The sequence below is a fragment of the Loxodonta africana genome, chromosome 23 (genome assembly GCF_030014295.1).
Source record: "Loxodonta africana isolate mLoxAfr1 chromosome 23, mLoxAfr1.hap2, whole genome shotgun sequence".
NCBI classification, from domain to species: domain Eukaryota; kingdom Metazoa; phylum Chordata; class Mammalia; order Proboscidea; family Elephantidae; genus Loxodonta; species Loxodonta africana.
Genome location: NC_087364.1, coordinates 16,863,894 through 16,882,593, shown reverse-complemented (window position 1 = coordinate 16,882,593; position 18,700 = coordinate 16,863,894). Strand labels below are relative to the sequence as shown.

The 18,700-nt window shown below is 45.7% G+C and overlaps 1 long non-coding RNA gene across 11 annotated transcripts in view; it reads right to left on the bottom strand.

The window, feature by feature from the left end:
• LOC111751678 (uncharacterized) overlaps positions 1–18,700 on the bottom strand; it is a 70,438-nt gene that overhangs the window by 14,129 nt on the left and 37,609 nt on the right. For all 11 annotated transcript variants that reach the window (XR_010319103.1, XR_010319101.1, XR_010319093.1 and 8 more), the window contains one exon: positions 13,047–18,042. This is a non-coding gene — a long non-coding RNA (uncharacterized LOC111751678). The remainder of the gene's footprint in view (positions 1–13,046; positions 18,043–18,700) is intronic.

The following is an 18,700-nucleotide window of genomic DNA, read 5'->3' as shown; positions in this document are numbered from 1 at the left end:
GTGGAGCAATGGTTAAGACTTGGCCACTAACCCAAAGGTTGGAGGTTCTAACTCAGCCAGCAGCTCTGTGGGAGAAAAGATCTGGTGATCTGCTTCCACAAAGATTCCAGAAAACTAAAAATCAAACTTAGGTTGCTACACATGGCGACCCCAGGCGACAGAGTAGAACTGTTCCATGGGATTTCCTAGGCTGTAATCTCTATGGAAGCAGATCGCCAGGTCTTTCTCCTGCAGTGCCGCTGGGTAGGTTTGAACCACCAGCCTTTGAGTTAGCACCTTAGAGCTTAACTATTGCTGGCAGCAGGAGTGGAAATACACTGAGCTGCTCCGGGGTGATCCCTGTGAGCTGCGATCAAAGCAGCGCACAGAGTTCCAGCCAGGAGGGAGCGGCAACACCTTTGCTTTCCCAGCACCCAGGGGACTGGCAGGAGCTGCCTGAGAGGCCAATCTGCCCAGAGCATCAGAGCAGCCAGGACCAGATGCGGGCAGCCTGCCAGAGCACAGGATGCCAATTCTGTTTGTATTCCTCGTGGAGAGACAGCCGTGGGGCCTTCCCTGATGTGACAGGGCCTAATGTGGATCTGGTACAGGGATTAAGTGCTACGGCCGCTAACCAAGAGGTCAGCGTTCAGATTTACCAGGGACTCCTTTGGAAACTATGTCGAGTAGAGTCCACTCGATGGCAAGGGGCTTTTTGGTTTAATGTGGATCTTAAAGGAGCCCTGGTGATGCAGTGGTTAAAGCGCTGGGCTGCTAACCCAAAGGTTGAGGTTCCAACCTACCAGCCGCTCCGTGGCAAAAAGATGTGGCAGTCAGCTTCTGTAAAGATTACAGCCTTGGAAACCCTGTGGGGCAGCTCTCCTCTGTCCTGTGGGGTCGCTATGAGTCAGGATTGACTTGATGGCAATGGATTTGGTTTGGGTTTAATGCAGATCTTAGGAGCCCTGGTGGTACAACGCTTAAGGGCTCGACTGCTAACCCAAAGGTTGCTTGTTCAAACTTACCAGCAGCTCAACAAGAGAAAGACCTGGCAATCTGCTCCCATAAAGATTATAGCCAAGAAAATCCTATGAGGTAGTTCCACTCCATCACGTGGGGTTGCTTGGAGTCGGAATCGACTCAACAGCACACAACAACAATGGTAGTTGTTCATCTAGCTAATAGAAATCACAGTTGTGTAACACGTTGAGCACCTATCTATAAAATATTGAGCTGCGCGTGGGCAGGAATAGAAGGGAAAAGAAGTGGCCACACCCCAGAAGCTCGAATCATCCAGTGGTGGGTAGGCTGAGAGGCACAGGTACACAAATAACTCTAATTCAGGGCAGACTGCAGCCGTGACACATAGAAGTATAAAAATAAAGTGAATGGGGAGCGCCGAGGCATGAGAGTCATTCCTTGGGGGCAGGGTGGTGAGGGATGGAAAGGGTGTCTTCATCCTGAAGATGATGTCACTGACGGCCCCTGATGCGTGTGGTTGGGAGATGCCTTCAGGCTTCTGATGGCGGGTGGAAGGTTATAGATAGGGTCGCTATGAATCTTTGGCTGTGTACACTTTCACCAAAACTAAAACAAAAACCACGGTTCCATGGTTTTACTCAAGACTATTTGAGAAATAAGGAGCCCTGGTGGTGCGGTGGTTAAAGGACTTGACTGTTCACCAACACGTCAGCGGTTCGAATCCATCAGCCACTCGTCTGTGGCGGTCTGCTTCTGTCACGATTACAGCCTAGATTAAACCCTATGGGGCAGCTCTACTCTGTCACATCACCAGATGCTAAGATGTGTCACATGAGGTCACTCTGAGTCGTCATCAACTCAACGGCAACAGGTTAAAAGGAGGACACTAATATCCCCATCCAGAGTTGTTACAGAGATTGTCTATAACGTATTTAAGTCAGAAATCAAGAGAGTGGTCACCCTGGGGGTCAGTGGGGACTGGAAGAGGGTATGAGGGCAGCTTCTGAGGCCCTGGTTACACAGGTGTGCTCAGTTTGTGAAAGTTCAAAAGTGATACGTGCCTTTTCCTGTATATCAGACTTCAATTTGAAAGTTTAAAAAGTATATGAAGCGTTAATAGAACACCTAGCACCGAGAGCCGAGAGCCGAGAGCGTTTTAGAAATGGATACTCTAGCTGTCATTAGCTGCTTTGGAGTAGACTCTAACTTGTACAACAGAACTGGTTGTGTACCATTCTCACAATCGCTGGCACTGAGTCCATTGTTGCAGCTACTGTGCTTATCTGTCTCCCCAAATTTTCCCTTGTTGGCCTTGTGCTTTGCCAAACATGATGTCCTCCTCCAGCGGCTGATCCCTGCTGATGATGAGCCCAAAGCAAGTGAGTCAAACAACATTCTGCTGTGATCCATAGGGTTTTCACTGGCTAATTTTCTGAAGTAGATCATCAGGCCTTTCTTCCTAGTCTTAGTCTGAAAGCCCCGCTGAAACCTATCCACCATGGTAGTATTTGAAGTACCAGTGGCACAGCTTCCATCATCATAGCAACACAAAAGCCCCCACGGTACAACAAACTGACAGACGGTGGTTGCTCCGTGTCCAATAAGCACAGAATTGTCCCGTATGTTAGCAACTTTTTCCACTGTCAACTTGATGCCAAAAGACATTGTTAAAAGTGGTAACTGCGGACCACTCTTCTCCCCCCACTGTGGGATAGTGAGTAGGAAGGCAGGGGTCAGGACATTCGCAGGAACACCTCACGACAATGATAGATGGCCACATTCACCTTTTCTGCCTTCATCTAAATTAACGGAAAATGGCTTCTCGCTCCATCGTGTACCTGAGGTTGGAATCCCAGATAGGGACGTAATACATCTCAGGCAGCGTTCAAGGGAAGGAGCTCACTTCCAAGTGTCAGCTCCAGGGTAAACGTGCTGTTCCTGCCACGCACTTAGCTTCCAAAAACCCAGCCATGCTTCGTGCAAGGCCATGCCGGAGGCGCAATTAAACTGCAAAAGGGTATATTGATTGCATCGTGTTCAGGAAAAACGCATAAAAAGAAAAGTATTATGGAAAAAAAAGAAAAAAAAAAAAAACCACCACCTAAATTCATCCTGGAGAGAATGAAAATAAACGGTAGTGATCTCTTAGGATACAGGATTCGCTCAAGTAGGCTCCTGTTCGGGTTGCTTTGGAAAAGGGTATGTGTGCTCACGTCTAGCTCTTTAAGAAAAGACGCATTCCAGGATTCTAGTTACCATCGTGCCTCTTGATCAAAAGAGGGGATGAATGTGAAAATAGATGAAACGTTAAAAAATAAACTATATCATCATCACACATTAAGTGATGCAACAGTTAAGTCCTCCCTGCTAACTGAAAGGTTGGCAGTTTGAACCCAGCCAGCAGCTCCTGGGGAGGAAAACCTGGAGATCTGCTCTCATAAAGATTCAGAAAAAAAAAAAAAGCTCATTGTGGCCCAGTCGATTCCGACTCATAGTGACCCTATGAGGATTACTGCCTAGAAAAACCTATGGGGCAGTTCTACTCTGTCACATGGGGTTGCTATGAGTTGGAATCGACTCGATGGCACACAATAACAACAACATTATTAAAGAAGTCCCTGAGGGGTGCAAACAATGAACGTACTTGACTACTAACCTAAAGGCTGGTGATTCAAACCCGCCTGGAGGTTCCTCGGAAGAAAGGCCTGGTGACCTACTTGTGACAAATCTCAGCCATTGAAAACCCTACGGAGCACAGCTCTACTCTGACGCACATGGGGTCGCCGTGAGTTGGAGTCAACTCAACAGCAACTGGTTTTAATATTATTAATGGTTTTTCAGATCATGTTTATCGGGAAAAGGCCAAGGGCAAGGACTCTAGAGACAGAAGACTTCAAATTTCAGCAAGAGTCTTTTTGCCCTGTGACTTGGGGTAAAATGTCTAAACTCTCTGAGCCTCAGTTTCCTCAGCTGTCACAGTGTTGTTGCTGTGTGCCATCACGTCAATTCCGACCCCATGTGACAGAGTAAACTGCCTCACAGGGTTCTCTTGGCTGTAATCTTTACAGAGGCAGATCGCCAGTCTTTCTCCCACAGAGCCGCTGGGTGGGTCCAAACCGCTGACCTTTCGGTTAGCAGCCGAGTGCTTAACCGTTGCTCCACCAGGGCTCCTTCAGCTGTAAAGTAGAGGCAATAAATAGCACCAACCTCATAAAGACATAAAGCCCAGAACTAAATAAGCCAATAAATATTAGCTCTCATGATTGTTGAGCTTATTCCCATCAGGGGTCAGGGTCACAGGTTCTGTCCCGCCACATCAGCCAGTTTGTTTGCAAAGACAGACTCTGCCCCTTGGCTAAAAATTCTACCTCTCACCTCAGCTAGCACTCCCAGAACACAGGTTTAGAAGGGCCTAGGTGAGAGAGTGAGGATGAGTCAGCTAGTAAAAAAATCAAATTAAACCCAGCAGCACCTTGTCCATATATGAAAGGCGGCTCTTGTTCTATGACATAATATGGATTTTTTTAAGGCAGAATCCTGTCTGGAGCGCCTCCACTCCAAACCTACTTAAACCAAGTTGCGCCCGTGGAGTCCTGAGGGCACGACGGTTAAGTGCTGGGCTTTGTGGCATCGCTAGGGGAGCCTGGGGGTGTGGACCACACCGGTGACACTCTCAGAAGGGGTGACACTGAAGTGATTATAAAATTTTTGTGCAGTGTTTCAACAGAAATGTATTATTTTTTAATAAAAATATTCTTGTAGTTAGTTATAACAACAAAAAATTTTTTTCGTAAGCCCAGTTTACAGGTATCAATAAACCTACAAGGCTAAAAATCGATGCTGACTTACTTTCTGAACCTTCTAATGGGTTTCTGTAAGAGTTGTCATTGTTGCCCAATTACAACGATGCACCGAAACACGTGGTTTCATCTGCACGTGCTACGAATACACGCTGTAAGCACATGTTGTGTTTGTTGAGGCCGCTGCTCTTACAGTTGCGATTTTGCCCAATTTTCTGGTGTGTCAGCTACAAAATTAGGGTAATTAGCACGGGGGTGGGGGGAGAGGGTGACACTCTGAGTCATCACACTGGATAACACCAACCCTAGTGACGACACTGGCATGGCTGCTGACCAAAAGGTTGGCAGTTCAAACCCAGCGGTTCCTCGAGAGAAAAGGCTTGGTGATCAGCTCTTGTAAAGATTAACTAAAACCCACTGCCGTCAAGTCAATTCCAACTCACGGTGACAGTACAGGACAGAGCAGAACTGCCCCACAGGGCTTCCAAGGTTGTAATCCTCACGGGAGCAGACTGCCACTTCATTCTCCCACGGAGTAACTGGTGGGTTCGAACTGGGCACCTTTCAGTTAGCAGCCAAGCACTTATCCACTGTGCCATCAGGGCTGCTTCCTGTAAAGATTACAGCCTAGAAAACCCTATGGGGCAGTTCTATTCTGTCACATGGGGTCTCCATGAGTTGGCGTTAACTCAATGGCACCTAATGAGAACAAGAAGCAGAGAAGCAACAGAGAGCACTATTCTAAACCTCAAAAGACACTCTTGGCCAAAACTCCACCTTATTAAAGAAGAAATTGATACTATCTTTCTGAAGACAGAAATTCCAAGGAAAATGAAGAAACCAAAAAAACAAAAAAACCTGCTCTTTTATGCCTGTGTAATAGTTTTTTTATAGTTGCCCAGGCTTGTTTAACCAAAAAAAAAAAAAAAAAAGGTTTTTTTAAAGCCAAAGGGGGTTTCGCCTACAGATTTGTGTGGCTTATGAAAAAGGTAATCATTCTGTGTGTCAGCGAGTTTGCAGTCCGGCTGCTGATTTTAAAATCGGCCACTCTAAATTATGAAGGTGGAGGGGGAGAGAGAGTGAGCCTTGGTCTCTGCATTTTCTGGGCACTCTTGTTTGCTTGCAGTAAGACTGTATTTAATACCTTCAGCATTTGCTCTTGCCTTCAAGCAAAAGACAAGTATGTGCTGCTCTGTGCTAAATATGGGAACAGCAAGTACAAATAGAAGATTTCAGATTGGCTTTGAAGCGCGACTTTGCCAGTACAGAGCCACTCCCAAGCACTCTGGCAGTGGGGATGCCCAGGGTACCAGCTCCCTGCTTTTAAAGGCTCACATATTAGTTCCAGGTGGTCTCAGGTTAGCCTGAAGGTCAGGAATCTGATGTTGACCTTAGGACTAATGGGGATCCCATGGGAACCCAGAGAGTGGCTAAGTGCTGTAATATTACAAATAATTAATGGTGATGATACTGTCCTGGGCTTCTTCTTGTACTGCTTCTTGATCCCCCAAAGATTTCAGCTCACTTCGCAGGCCTCTTGTTTCACCCACTGCTAACGTGTAACTGACTCAGGCATCCAAAATGGCCCTGTTGTCAAGAAAATGGCCACACTCAGCTTGTTTAAGCATGAAAGGCAGCAAGATGCCCGCTGAAAATTAAAGTGTAAATTTTAGGGAGGCAGGTTATAATTATCCATTTGAAATCAAGCCAAGAAATGAAGTGTAACACCCTCGCTTTTAAGAAAAGTACCCAGGCGACTTTCCTGACCATAAACAGACCTCAGATACGTATCTCCTCGAACTTAGGGTTTCTTAACCTTGGCACAATTGTCATTTTGGGCAGGTAGAAGCCCTCGTGGCACAACAGTTAAGTGCTTGGCTGCTAACTGAAAAGTTGGCACTTTGAACCCACCCAGCACCTCCATGGGAGAAAGACCTGGTGATCTGTTCCCGTAAAGATTACACCAAAGAAAACCCAATGGGGCAGTTCTACTCTGTCACATGGGGTCGCTATGAGTCGGAGTCAGCTTGATGGCACCCAACAACAACAAATTCTCTGTTGTGGGGGCTGTCCTATGCTCTGTAGGGTGTTTAGCAGCATCCCTGGCCTCTACCCACAAGAATCTGGTAGCAACCCCCAGCCAAAAATGTCTCTAGACATTGTTAGCCATCTCCTGGGGGACAAAATTATCCCTGGTTGAGAACTTCAACCAAAAACAACCCCTCCCCCCCGTTGCCATCAAGTCGATTCTGTCTCATAGCGACCCCATGTGACAGAGTACAATTGCCCTCTTAGGGTTTCCTAGGTGGTAATCTTTACGGGAACAGGACCCCAGGTCTTTTCACCTGCAGAGGGGCTGGTGGGTTCAAACTGCTGACCTTTAGGTTAGCAGTTGAGTGCTTTAACCATTGTACCACCAGGGGTCCTTTCCTGGCGTAGAACTTCCCCTAAAGTAGCTGTTTTGGGTTATGACATGATTGAACTATGACAACTTCAGCTTCCACCTTTTGGACTTCCTGGGCTCAGAGTTCTTCTCCCTTCTGGAATCCACAACCTCTGTCAAACAGCAGAACTGAGGCCTCGAGGTATTGTGTTCACTCTGGCTCCTTCTCTGACCAAAACCCCTGGTCGTCTGCTGTTTCTTGCACTTCCCATTCCCCCGCCCCCATCACATCCACAAAACCTCCCAGGAACCTCAGATCCTTTGAGTTTTGCCTCTCTGCTTGGTCCAGACTGGTGACCCCAGATTTTCTCTACATCTGAGAGAAGTGACTTTCAAACTTTTTCACCACAACCCGGCCTAAGAAATATATTTCACAATATAAACCACCGCCAGCTACTTATATGTACACAAAAAAAAAATCTAAATTTTTTAAACCTCTAATTTCGAACTAAATTTTTGATTTACACAAAAGTTGCAAAAATAGTACAGAGAATTTTTATATATCTCTCATCCAGCCACCTCCAATGTTAACATTTTTAAAAAAACCACCAAAGTTAACATCTTATGTAACCTTAATACGATGTCATAACCAGGAAATTAATATGGGCACAATTCTGTTAACCAAAAGACACCTGTTTTCCACTAATGTCCCTTTTCTGTCCCAGGAAGGAGTCCCTCGGTGGTGCAAATGGTGAAGTGTTTGACTACTAACCAAAAGGTTGGCAGTTTGGACCTACCCAGAGGTACCTCAGAAGAAAGAGCTGGCAATCTACTGCCGAAAGGTCATGGCCTTGAAAACCCTATACAGCGTAGCTCTACTCTGATACAGGGAGTTGCCATGAGTTGGAATCAACTCGACGGCAACTGGTTTGTGTTTTTAATTTCTGTTCCAGGATTCTGTCCGAGATTCCACATTCCATTTAGTTGTATTTCTTCTTAGGCTCCTGCAGTCGCTGAGGGTTCCTCAGTCTTTCCTTGTCTTTCATGACTTTGACACTTTCTAAGAGTATGAGCAGGTATTTTGTCAAATGTCTCTCCACTGAGTTTGCCCAGGAGCCGTGGTGGGGCAACAGTTACGAGCTAGACTGCTAACCAAAAAGCTGGTGGTTTGAACCCACCCAGAGGCTCTGTGGGAGAAAGATCTGGCAACCTGCTCCCCTAAAGATTCAAAACGCATTGCCACTGAGTCGATTCTGACTCATATCCACCCTTTAGGACAGAGCAGAACAGCCCCATAGGGGTTCCAAAGCTGTAATCTTAACGGAAGCAGACTACCACATCTTTCTCCCTCAGAAAGCAGGAGCTTCGAACCACTGACCATTCGGTTAGCAGCCAAGCACTTAACCACTGCGCCACCAGAGTTCCTTGATCCTGTAAAGATTACAGCCTAGAAAACCATATGGGACAGTTCTAATCTGTCGCTTGGGGTTGCTATGAGTCAAAATTGACTAGACGGCCTCTAACAACAACAATTGGGTTTACCTAATGTTTTTTTATGTTTGTCCCGAGGTTATACATTTTGGCAAGAACACCACAGAAATAATGTTGTATCCAAAAAATATAGAGTCATCTGCCGCGTAACGTCTGTTCAGGCAACATCCGACTGCACATATGTCCCTGGTTCTGTAACGTTAGAATAAAGAGTTCAAAAATCCCCATCTTAGAATGGGACATAGAAGACGTAACCAGACATAGCGAAGGCAACACCTTCCCACACACAGGCGTTAGCTCATGTTTCTTGTATGCAAAGTGATTGCGCCGCCAGGCATATAATGGTACCCATAAAACCCATTGCCATCAAGTCGCTTCTGACTCATAGCGACCCTATAGGATAGAGTAGAACTGCCGCATAATGTTTCCAAGGAGTGCCTGGTGGATTCGAACTGCTGACCTCTTGTTTAGCAGCTGTAGCACTTAACCACTAAGCCCCCAGGGTTTCCATATAATGGTACAGTACATATATAACCTATAATACATATGGCTTATGTATGTAGTTACTGTACTGTACTTCCTAGGGTTACTTTAAGGTGAACTTTCCCTACAAAGTTTACTGTGTAACAGCGTATGCTTCAACCCGCAGGCAGCAGCATCCAGTCTCCTGTACAGCTCGTCCCTTGAGTGTTGTAACGCTATCCCTCCGTTTAATCTTCTTTTGAAAACATTACCGTGAAGTGCATCTTGGCTCCCGAACGCAGCAAAACCAGTCCTAGCAATAGCAGCAGCAAGAGGCAAAGGACGAGTATTGACTCAGAAGTGATACAAAACGTTATTAAACAACACCTGGCTGGAAAATCAGTCAGTGCTATTGCTCGCAATTTGGGCATGTTCGCACAACGCCCAAATCACATAACGTCCTATTTCAGAGAACATATCGTGGATGTTAACTGATGCATGACTGTATATATCTTAAATAGAAGTTTCATGAAACTATATCTTTACTATGTGAGATACACTCTGATGACATTTTCTGTTATTATTTTAAATGCAGGTTTCACGACCATATTGGTTTCTCAATCCTCTCATGGTCTCAAGGCCAGCAGATTTCTGAGGTCTTTTCTCACCTGCCCTTCGGTTCTTTCTTGAATCTCCTTCCTCTCTCTGCCTCGGTGGCATCACAATGTCTGCATTTTCTTCCTCCCTCTCTGACCGGCTCTTCCCTGTATGTTTTTGAACTGTTCGTCCTCCCCTCTCTGTCTTCTGCTCTTCTCTCACTATACTTACTTCCTCAGTCAACAGATCCACTCCTTCAAGCTCAACTTTCCCCTCTACGTGGGTGATCCCTATCCCTACTCTCTCACCTGGGTTTCAGCTCTTCTGGCTACCTCGAAGAAATTAATTTCTCTGTGGACGCCTGCCATCACACTAAACTCATCAAAATGACATTTAGCACTGGCCCCTCACAAACTAGATCCCTTTCCCACATGCCATTCCTCTCAGCAGTACCACTGTCATGGATTGAACTGTGCTCCCTAAAATATATGTTGTAAACTCTGACCTCTATGCCTGTGGTTATAGTCCCATTTGGGAATGGGATGTCTTTGTTATGTTAATGAGACAGCATGTCTTAAATCAATCTCTTTTGGATATAAAAGAGATTAAACAAGCAGGCAGCAAGCAGAGATGGGGGAAGACAGATGCCAGTCCACATGAAGATCACCAAGGAACAGAGGCTCAAAAGAGACAAGGACCTTTCTCCAGAGCCAACAGAGAGAGAAGGCCTTCCCCTAGAGCCGGTGCCCTGAATTCGGACTTCTAGCCTCCTACACCGAGAAAATAAATTTCTGTTTGTTAAAGTCATCCACTTGTGGTATTCCTGTTATAGCCACTCTAGACAACTAAGACAACAACCATGTTGTTGTTGTGTGCCGTCCAGTTGATTCCGACTTTCACAATTCCACGTAACAGAGTAGAACTGCCTGCCCCGTAGTATTTTCTTGGCTGTAATCTTTGCAGAAGCAGATCACTGGGTCTTTCTCCAACGGAGCTGCTGGGTGGGTTTGAAGCACCACCTTTCAGCTAGCAGCTGAATTCTTAACCATTAAGCCACCAGGGCTCCTTAGTACCACCCATAAAAAACAAATAAACAAACCAAACCTGTTGCCGTGGAATTGATTCCAACTCATAGCGACCTACAGGATGGAGCAGAACTGCCCCACAGGATTTCCAAGGAGCAGCTTGTGAATTCGAACTGTCGACCTTTTGGTTAGCAGCCGAGCTCTTAGCCGTTGCGCCACCAGGGCTCCTAGTCTCCTTTATTTATGGGCCTGAATCCCAGGTTTCCCTGCCTCACACCTGGAATGCTACTCCTCCTCTATTATCCTTTCCCTCTTCCGGGGTTCTTAAAGGTTAGCGTGCAGGGAATCACCTGGAGGGCTTGTTAAAGACATGGCTGGGTCCCGCCCTAGAAAGGCTGATGCTGCTTTGAGAACCAGGGCTCTAACCATCCTCGATGCAAAGTGCTCAGACTCATCACGCAATTCCTTTACTATAGAGACACTGGGTGCCACGTTGGCACTATTCCACCTACCCAGCTTAGCCCACAGCACCCCTGGGCTGCCACTGTTTTCCCCAATAGCATGCCCTGCCCATGCCCTTGCCTTCTGAAATCTCCAATTCTGAAGGCACTAGTTCTAGACCAGCAGCTCCTAGAAGACCTTTCATTTCCCCAGCCTTCATGGAGCTCTTGCTCCTACCACTTGGTTGGCAATGAAAGTCAGTACAGAGAGTCCCCAACTTACGACATGCTCATGTTATGACCAGCTGCACTTATGACCCTGTGTTTTTGTTTGCTTGCTTCTGGGCATCTTATCGTCAGTAATATGTACTACGTACCAAACCAAAACGCATTGCTGTGGAGTCAATTCCTACTCATAGCAACCCTGTAGGACAGAGTAGAACTGCCCTCACAGGTTTTCCAAGGAGCAACTGGTAGATTCGAACTGCCACCCTTTGGGCTTGCAGCTGAACTCTTAACCATTGTGCCACCAGGGCTCCAGGGACTACATACAATGTTGAAATATATCTGTAAGTTTATATGCAATATTTCTAATCCCCAAAGATGAATAAAGATCGGGTTTATAAATATACTGATAATAAAAGGCAATAATAATGAAATTTAAAAAATGAGGTATTCAGCTTACGTCAGAACAGATTTATGACAGAGCGGTTGGAATGGAAGCCTGTCGTAAGTCCGGGACTACCTGTAATTATCATGACAACCAGACTGAGCTCCTACAGTTCCAGGCTCATTAAAAAAGCAAGCTGCTGACAAGTCTACTCTGACTCATGGTGCCCCCGTGGGGTTTTCAGGGGCTGATTTTTTGGAAACAGGTCTCCAGGTCTTTCTTCCAAGGTACCTCTGGGTAGACTGGAACCTCCAGCCTTTCGGTTCACAGTCGAGCACGTTAACTGTTTGCAGGCTGGTATTAAATTATCCTTATTGTGTTCTCACTGCACTTTGCTTACTTCAGTGTGACTTCTGATATGACTGGTCAGTTTTCACCTAGGTAAACACACGCACACACACAGAGGCATTAGTATAGTAGCTCTGCATGGAGCAAATGATGGGTAAATGTCTGCCAGATAGGAATTTGGTGGCACAATGGTTAATCGCTCATATGCTAAAGGAAAGTTTGGCAGTTCGAGCCCACCCAGCTGCTCCACAGGAGAAAGACCTGCTGATCTACTCCTGTAAAAACTACAGCCTGGGGAACTCTATAGGTAGTTCTATTCTGTCGCACGGGGTCACTCTGAGTCAAAACTCAGGGGCACACAGCAACAAGCAGACTTAAAAAAAATTCAGTAAGCCTTCACCTTCTATCAAGGGCCACTAACCACTCCTGTTTTCTTTTGCCGGGTGGCTTTTGAGTCCCTTTGGCCCAACAGTTCAGGGAACAGTAGGTGGGGGGCCTGGCTGGAAGAGGGGTACAGCCAGGTTAGCTGAAGATTCAAGAGGGGCAAAAACAGGGTACAGCTGAATTCCCCTGTACGTGAACATATGTACGTTTTTTGGCTGAACGCCCAAGGGGTCATGTCGTGCCCTTGTAAATTAAACCAAGAAGTGGTCTGCACAGCAGAACGCCCAGTGCTTGCGCGGCGCCCTCCACTCCGGCCTGCAGGGCCTTCCTCCGCCAAGCCAGCGTAGGGGCCGGGTTCGCGGTGACCCGCAGTGCCGCGTCCTACCGGCAGGTGTCTCTCTCCTGGCCCGGGAACCTATTGTGCGTTCACCAAATGGAGGCCCGAGAGGAAGGGTGCTGGGGCGCGAGAGGGCTCACGGTGGGCGGGGACCGCAATACCCTCCGACCGCCCTGCGCGCTCCTGCGCACATTGCCTTCCCTCCTCACCTTTGAAACACTTGGTGGCTGCGCGGGATCCGGCAGAGAGCAGGGAGGCATGCCCTCGTCACGTGGGGAGGAAATGCCTTCCTGGCCTGCAAACCAGCTGGCGTTTGTTTCTGGGGCTCTTGCCATCTGTGATCACCTTGAAACCCCAAAATCGTGGGTCTTTAGGGTCCATCCCCGGTGATATTTTGCCTTATCTTTTCCTTATTTCTCCCTCTCACCTCCCCCAGAAAGCAATAGGAAAAAGCCTGCTGCCGTCACATCTCTGCTCTTTAGGGAAATTCACTTTCCTAATATGTCCTGTTTTGAAAGAGGCTCATTTATTGAGTAATAACAGCAGTCTGCTAGGAGGAAGGCAAGCCCATTGCCATCGCTTGATTTTTTTATTGCACAAATATTAACATTTATTGATCATCTACAAGGTGCCAGACACACTACTGGACAGTCAGTGGTGAGCAAGAATAACCCAGTATCTACCCTCACTACCCAGACCACCAAAGAAAGGTGTCATCAGGTGACAAGATGCACTTCTGGTGCCCAAGACAGAACTGAGAAAGAAAACCCCCTCTCCAACCGAAGCAGGCCGTCTTCGCGGGCGGCTACCAGTTGCTGGAGTCAGCTTCAGCTCATGGCGACCCCATGTGTCTTAGAGCAGAGCTGGGCTCCACGGGGTTTTCAGTGGCTGATTTTTTGGAAGTAGATCACCAGGCCTTTCCTGGGAGGCATCTCTGAGTGGAGCATGGTAACTGGTTCCACTGCCCAGGGACTCCTTGCCACTGGTTGGAAGAGGGTTAACGGAAGCTTTTTTCCCTTTGGACCATTTCACTTCATTTAATAGTATCCTTCAAAAATTGTTTTTACTGAATACCACCTTTGGGGCCAGCACTGTGCCAGGTGCTGGGGAGACACAATGAACAAGACAATCCCTGTCCGTAAGAGGCTTGCAGCCTGATTGTTGTTACGTGCTGTCCAGTTGATTCCAACTTACAGGAACCCCACGTGACAGTAGAACTGTCCCATAGGGTTTCCTAGGCTGTCGTCTTTACGGGAGCAGATCGCCAGGTCTTTTTCCCACAGAGCCACTGGGTGGGTTTGAACTGCCAACCTCTCAGTTAGCAGCAGAACACTTAACTGTTGTGCCACCAGGGCTCCCTGCAGCCTAGTGGGGTAAATGAGTACTTACAATGCAGCCTTGACCTTGGCTTGTTAGGTTTTGTTTGTGGTCTCACTGACCTACTACTGTGTAGGGCACAAGAGGAACCAGGACCCTCCATAGAAAAGTCACTGTCTGATGCCAATGCCCAGGGAAGAACATGGGTTGTCCTGTATCCTGGGACACAGGAATAGAAGCATCTCACTTCCTGATCTGGGCCTGCTTTGGCTTTGCTAGGTCCATTTGCCTAGAAAGTCACATCCACGTATTTCCCTTCCCTTCTCCTCAAACTACACTCTAGAATCCATATTCTAGACTATCTGCTCCCATGAAGATTACAGCCTAGGAAACCCTATGGGGCTGCTCTACTATGTCCTACAAGGTCGCTATGAGAGTCGACTCAACGGCACAGAACAAGAAGCTGATGGAAAGAAAGAAGGTTCACTCCCGTGTCAACCTTTATTTAACTCAGGTTTTTGTTTTTGTTTTGTTTTTAATGTGCTGAAATTAAGTTTGGGATTTCAGGTTTGTTTCCGAAATAAGCTTTTAAAATCCAGGATTCCAGGAAAGACCTTCTTTTCTCACTTACTAGGTTAACAGAACACTGGCCGTGTGGTCCCAATCTTCTGTGTTTTTAGGCAGCAAAAATCTCATCATGCAGCCAAAGGAAATAGTCAGAAATTCCCATGACACACTTTCAAGCTTTATCTCTGCTCTTGGCCTACTTCAGGGTGGTGGGAGTCAGTCAGAGCTGGACACATTAGCAGTCCCTCTACAATGATATTTTGTCCCTTCTCCCCCTGAGTGAGAAACACAGAGTCCTCTGTAAGCACTGGTATGCTGTGTTTGTTAGTTTTAATTTATATAAATACAGACCTCTGTGTTCAGCGTCCTCTGAGCTCTGCGTTAATATGAAACACTTTGTTCAATTTTCCAAAGAGAAAATTTTGCCTCGCTGAAAGAGCATACTAGAGTCTTGTTTACTCTTTTGTCTGTCCATACCAGGGCAATTCTTGACTGACTACTGAAATTGCCCTGAGAGACAATGGGATGATCCATTTCCGTTCTCACCTACTGAGTGCCAAAGTCATTCTCCTTGGGACAAATGCCATGCCTTATCTAGAAAGATACCCAGAAGGCAACGTTTATGATTATCTACAAGGGTGGTAAGCACATGGGATATTAAATGAGGAAAATTAGATACATTTCAGTCTTTCTGAGGGTGCTTCCAGAGAATAACACTTATTTCCCATGAAATCAAAATTTTTCTCTGCTAAATCACACATATTCCAAGCCGTGGTTCAGGAAATGGGCATAATTTGTATAAATTGAATCCTATTTGTTATGCATTGAATTGTGTCCCCCCAAAATACGTGTTGTAAATCTTAACCTCTATGCCTGTAGTTATAATGCCATTTGGGAATGGGTTGTCTTTGTTATGTGAATGAGACAGGATTAGTGTAGGGGTGTGTCTTTTGAGATATAAAAGAGATTAAACAAGCAAAAGAAGCAGAGATGAGAAAAGAGAGATGCTAAACCACATGAAGATCGCCCAGGAGCAGAAGCTCAAAGGGACAAGGACCTTCCTCCAGAGCCGACGGAGAGAAAAAGCCTTCCCCTAGAGTCGCGCTCTGAATTCGGACTTCTAGCCTCTTAAGTTGTGAGCTCATATGGGCTCAAACATAGTAACGATTGTGAGGATGGCTCAGGACTGGGCAGTGTTTCATTCTATTGTACATAGGGTCGCTATGAGTTGGAACTGACTTGATAGCACCTAACAGTAACAAAAACTGTGAGAAAATAAATTTCTGCTGGTTAAAACCATCCACTTGTGGTATTTCTGTTGTAGCAGCACTAGATAACAAAGACACTATTGTTATACTGAAAACATCGAAAATGCGTCCATAAAGGAGAACTCTTGTGGTAGACTGAATTAAAAAATTTTGACAAGAAACAGGTGGCCTGAACTGTGACAACCTCATAAAATTTTAAAATAGAAAACCGTCTTCAATGTTAACCAGAAAGTAACGAGCTGCTGTTAAGTTGACTCTGACTTGTGGCGACCCCACGTGTGTCAAAGCGGAACTGTGCCCCACAGAATTGTCACTGGCTGATTTTTCAGAAGTAGCTCGTCAGGCCTTTCTACTGAGGTGCCTCTGGGTGGACTTGAACTGCCAGCCTTTCAGTTAACAGCCAAGTATATTAACTGTTTGTACCACACGGAGACTCCTGATTCAAATTCCAAACGATATCCCTGACAAGTGGTTTTCTCACAGCTGTGGAAATAACTTCTAGCAATAAGGATGCTCCAAGTCACCCATTCTTTCCAACTCTTGGAAATATTTCTTTACCAGAAACCTGAGAGTCCCAAAGCTTCTTCCCTTGAGCATCTAACTACTCGGTCCTTCTAGCCTGGCCACGTGGAAAAAGTCTAAGCCTCTTCCACAAAGTAACACCTCAGATGTTTGAATGCAAACCTTCCCTTTTGTAGGCTAGCAGTATGGCCTCCCTGTGTTCATTCAGTCAGTCAAAGATGAGTAAAAGTGGATACTTAAAGTGGGTCAGTAATTAGGGATGAAAGAGGGAACCAAGCAAAGCCCCAGCCCTCCTGAGACTTACATTCTATTGAGGAAGACAGGAAATAAACAGTTAAGCAAGTACATTTATAATATAATGTCGAAAACAAAAACAAACCAAACCCTTGGCCGTCGAGTCGATTCCGACTCATAGTGACCCTATAGGACAGAGTAGAACGGCCCCAGAGGGTTTCCAAGGCTGTAAATCTTCATGGAAGCAGACTGCCACATCTTTCTCCCACAGAGCTGCTGGTGGGTTTGAACTGCCAACCTTTCAGTTAGCAGCTGAGTGCTTAACCATTGTGCCACCGGGGTTCCTTAACCACAGGTATAGGAGTTAAGATTGACAACACATATTTGAGGGGGGTGGGTCACAATTCAATCTGTAACAGGAAGAGAGGTAGAATATGAGGTTAAGAGATAGCCACGAGCCCTAGGATTGCCTGCAATATTCCAGATTAGGCCTAACTTGCACAGAGTAGAGGAGGATCGTCCCCTCCTTTATTCTCGACATGATGCTTCTATTTATACAGTTGGAGACCACTCATTTTTTAGAGAGCCATTTATTTAGGCTGCTGATTTCTTTTGCATACTGTACTCTCATTAAAAGTTTAATTTTATTTGTTGTTGAGAATATACACATCAGAACATACATCAACAATTTCTATGTGTACAACACAGTGACACTGATTACGTTCTTCAAATTGTGCATCCATTCTCACCCTCCTTTTCTGAATTGTTTCTCCCTCATTAATACAAACTCATTGCCCCCTAAGTTTCCTATCTAACCTTTCAAGTTGCTCTTGTCAGTTTGACCCTATGTAGATCGTTATTAAAAGAGCACAATGCTCAAGACAGACATTCTTGACTACTTAAGCTAAACTATTGTTTGGTTTTAAGAAGGCTTCAGTGGATATTTTTGGTTTAAATTTTAAAGGTTATCTTAGGGCAGTTGTTTCAGGGATTCATCCAGCCTCCATGGCTCCAAAAAATCTGGGTTCCAAGAGAATTTGAAATTCTGTTCTGCTTTTGATTGAGATCCTTCTATAGAGTCTTTGGTCAAAACATTCAGTAATGGGAGCTATGCACCACCCAGTTCTGGTCTCTTGGCAAAGGAGGTAGTTGTTCATGGAGGCAATTAGGCATATGTTCCATCTCCTCCTCCTGTTCCTGACTCTTCTTCCTCTGTTGCTCCAGGTGAGTAGAGACCAACTGTTGTACTTTGGATGACCGTTTGCAAGCTCTTAAGACCCCAGGACTAGGCAACGAACTAGAAGGTAGAACATAAACACTAAGTACAGTATTAGGCCAATTAACTGGGATGCCTCATAAAACCATGATCCTAAACCTCCAAACTAAGAAACCAAATCCCATGAGGTGTTTGGTTGTGCATAAGTAGCCTCAGCAGCTGCTCTTTTTGTCGTTGTTGTAAATATATCTATCACACAACATTTCCAATTCAACTTTTTACATATTGGACTTTTAAACCACACTTCCCCATCTGGGTTTTTTCTCCACCCTCATCTTCTTGTCCCCTGGTCTAATACCCCCTGACATCACTAAGCATCAGAAAACATCATCCTAGGAAATAAGTAGTAGCCTACTCATTGCAAGGTCTTTACAGATACATTTTTGATTATCCCTCATCCTGGTTCCACTTAAACATGCTAGGTTTCAAATATTGTGAACTTGTTTGGGCTCAATTGTGGGATTCTTCCCTATTAAATTCCATCTTATTCAACTTGATATGCTGCTGCAATCTTTGAAAATATTTTTGGACCGTGGTGTGATCATTAAGATAGTGTGTCCACTTGGCTGGGCCACAATTCTCAGTGGTTTGGCAGTTATGATGTAGTGTAGCAGTAGTATGACGATGTGATCACCTCCATGATGAGATTTGATATAATGAGATCACCTTCATAATGGGA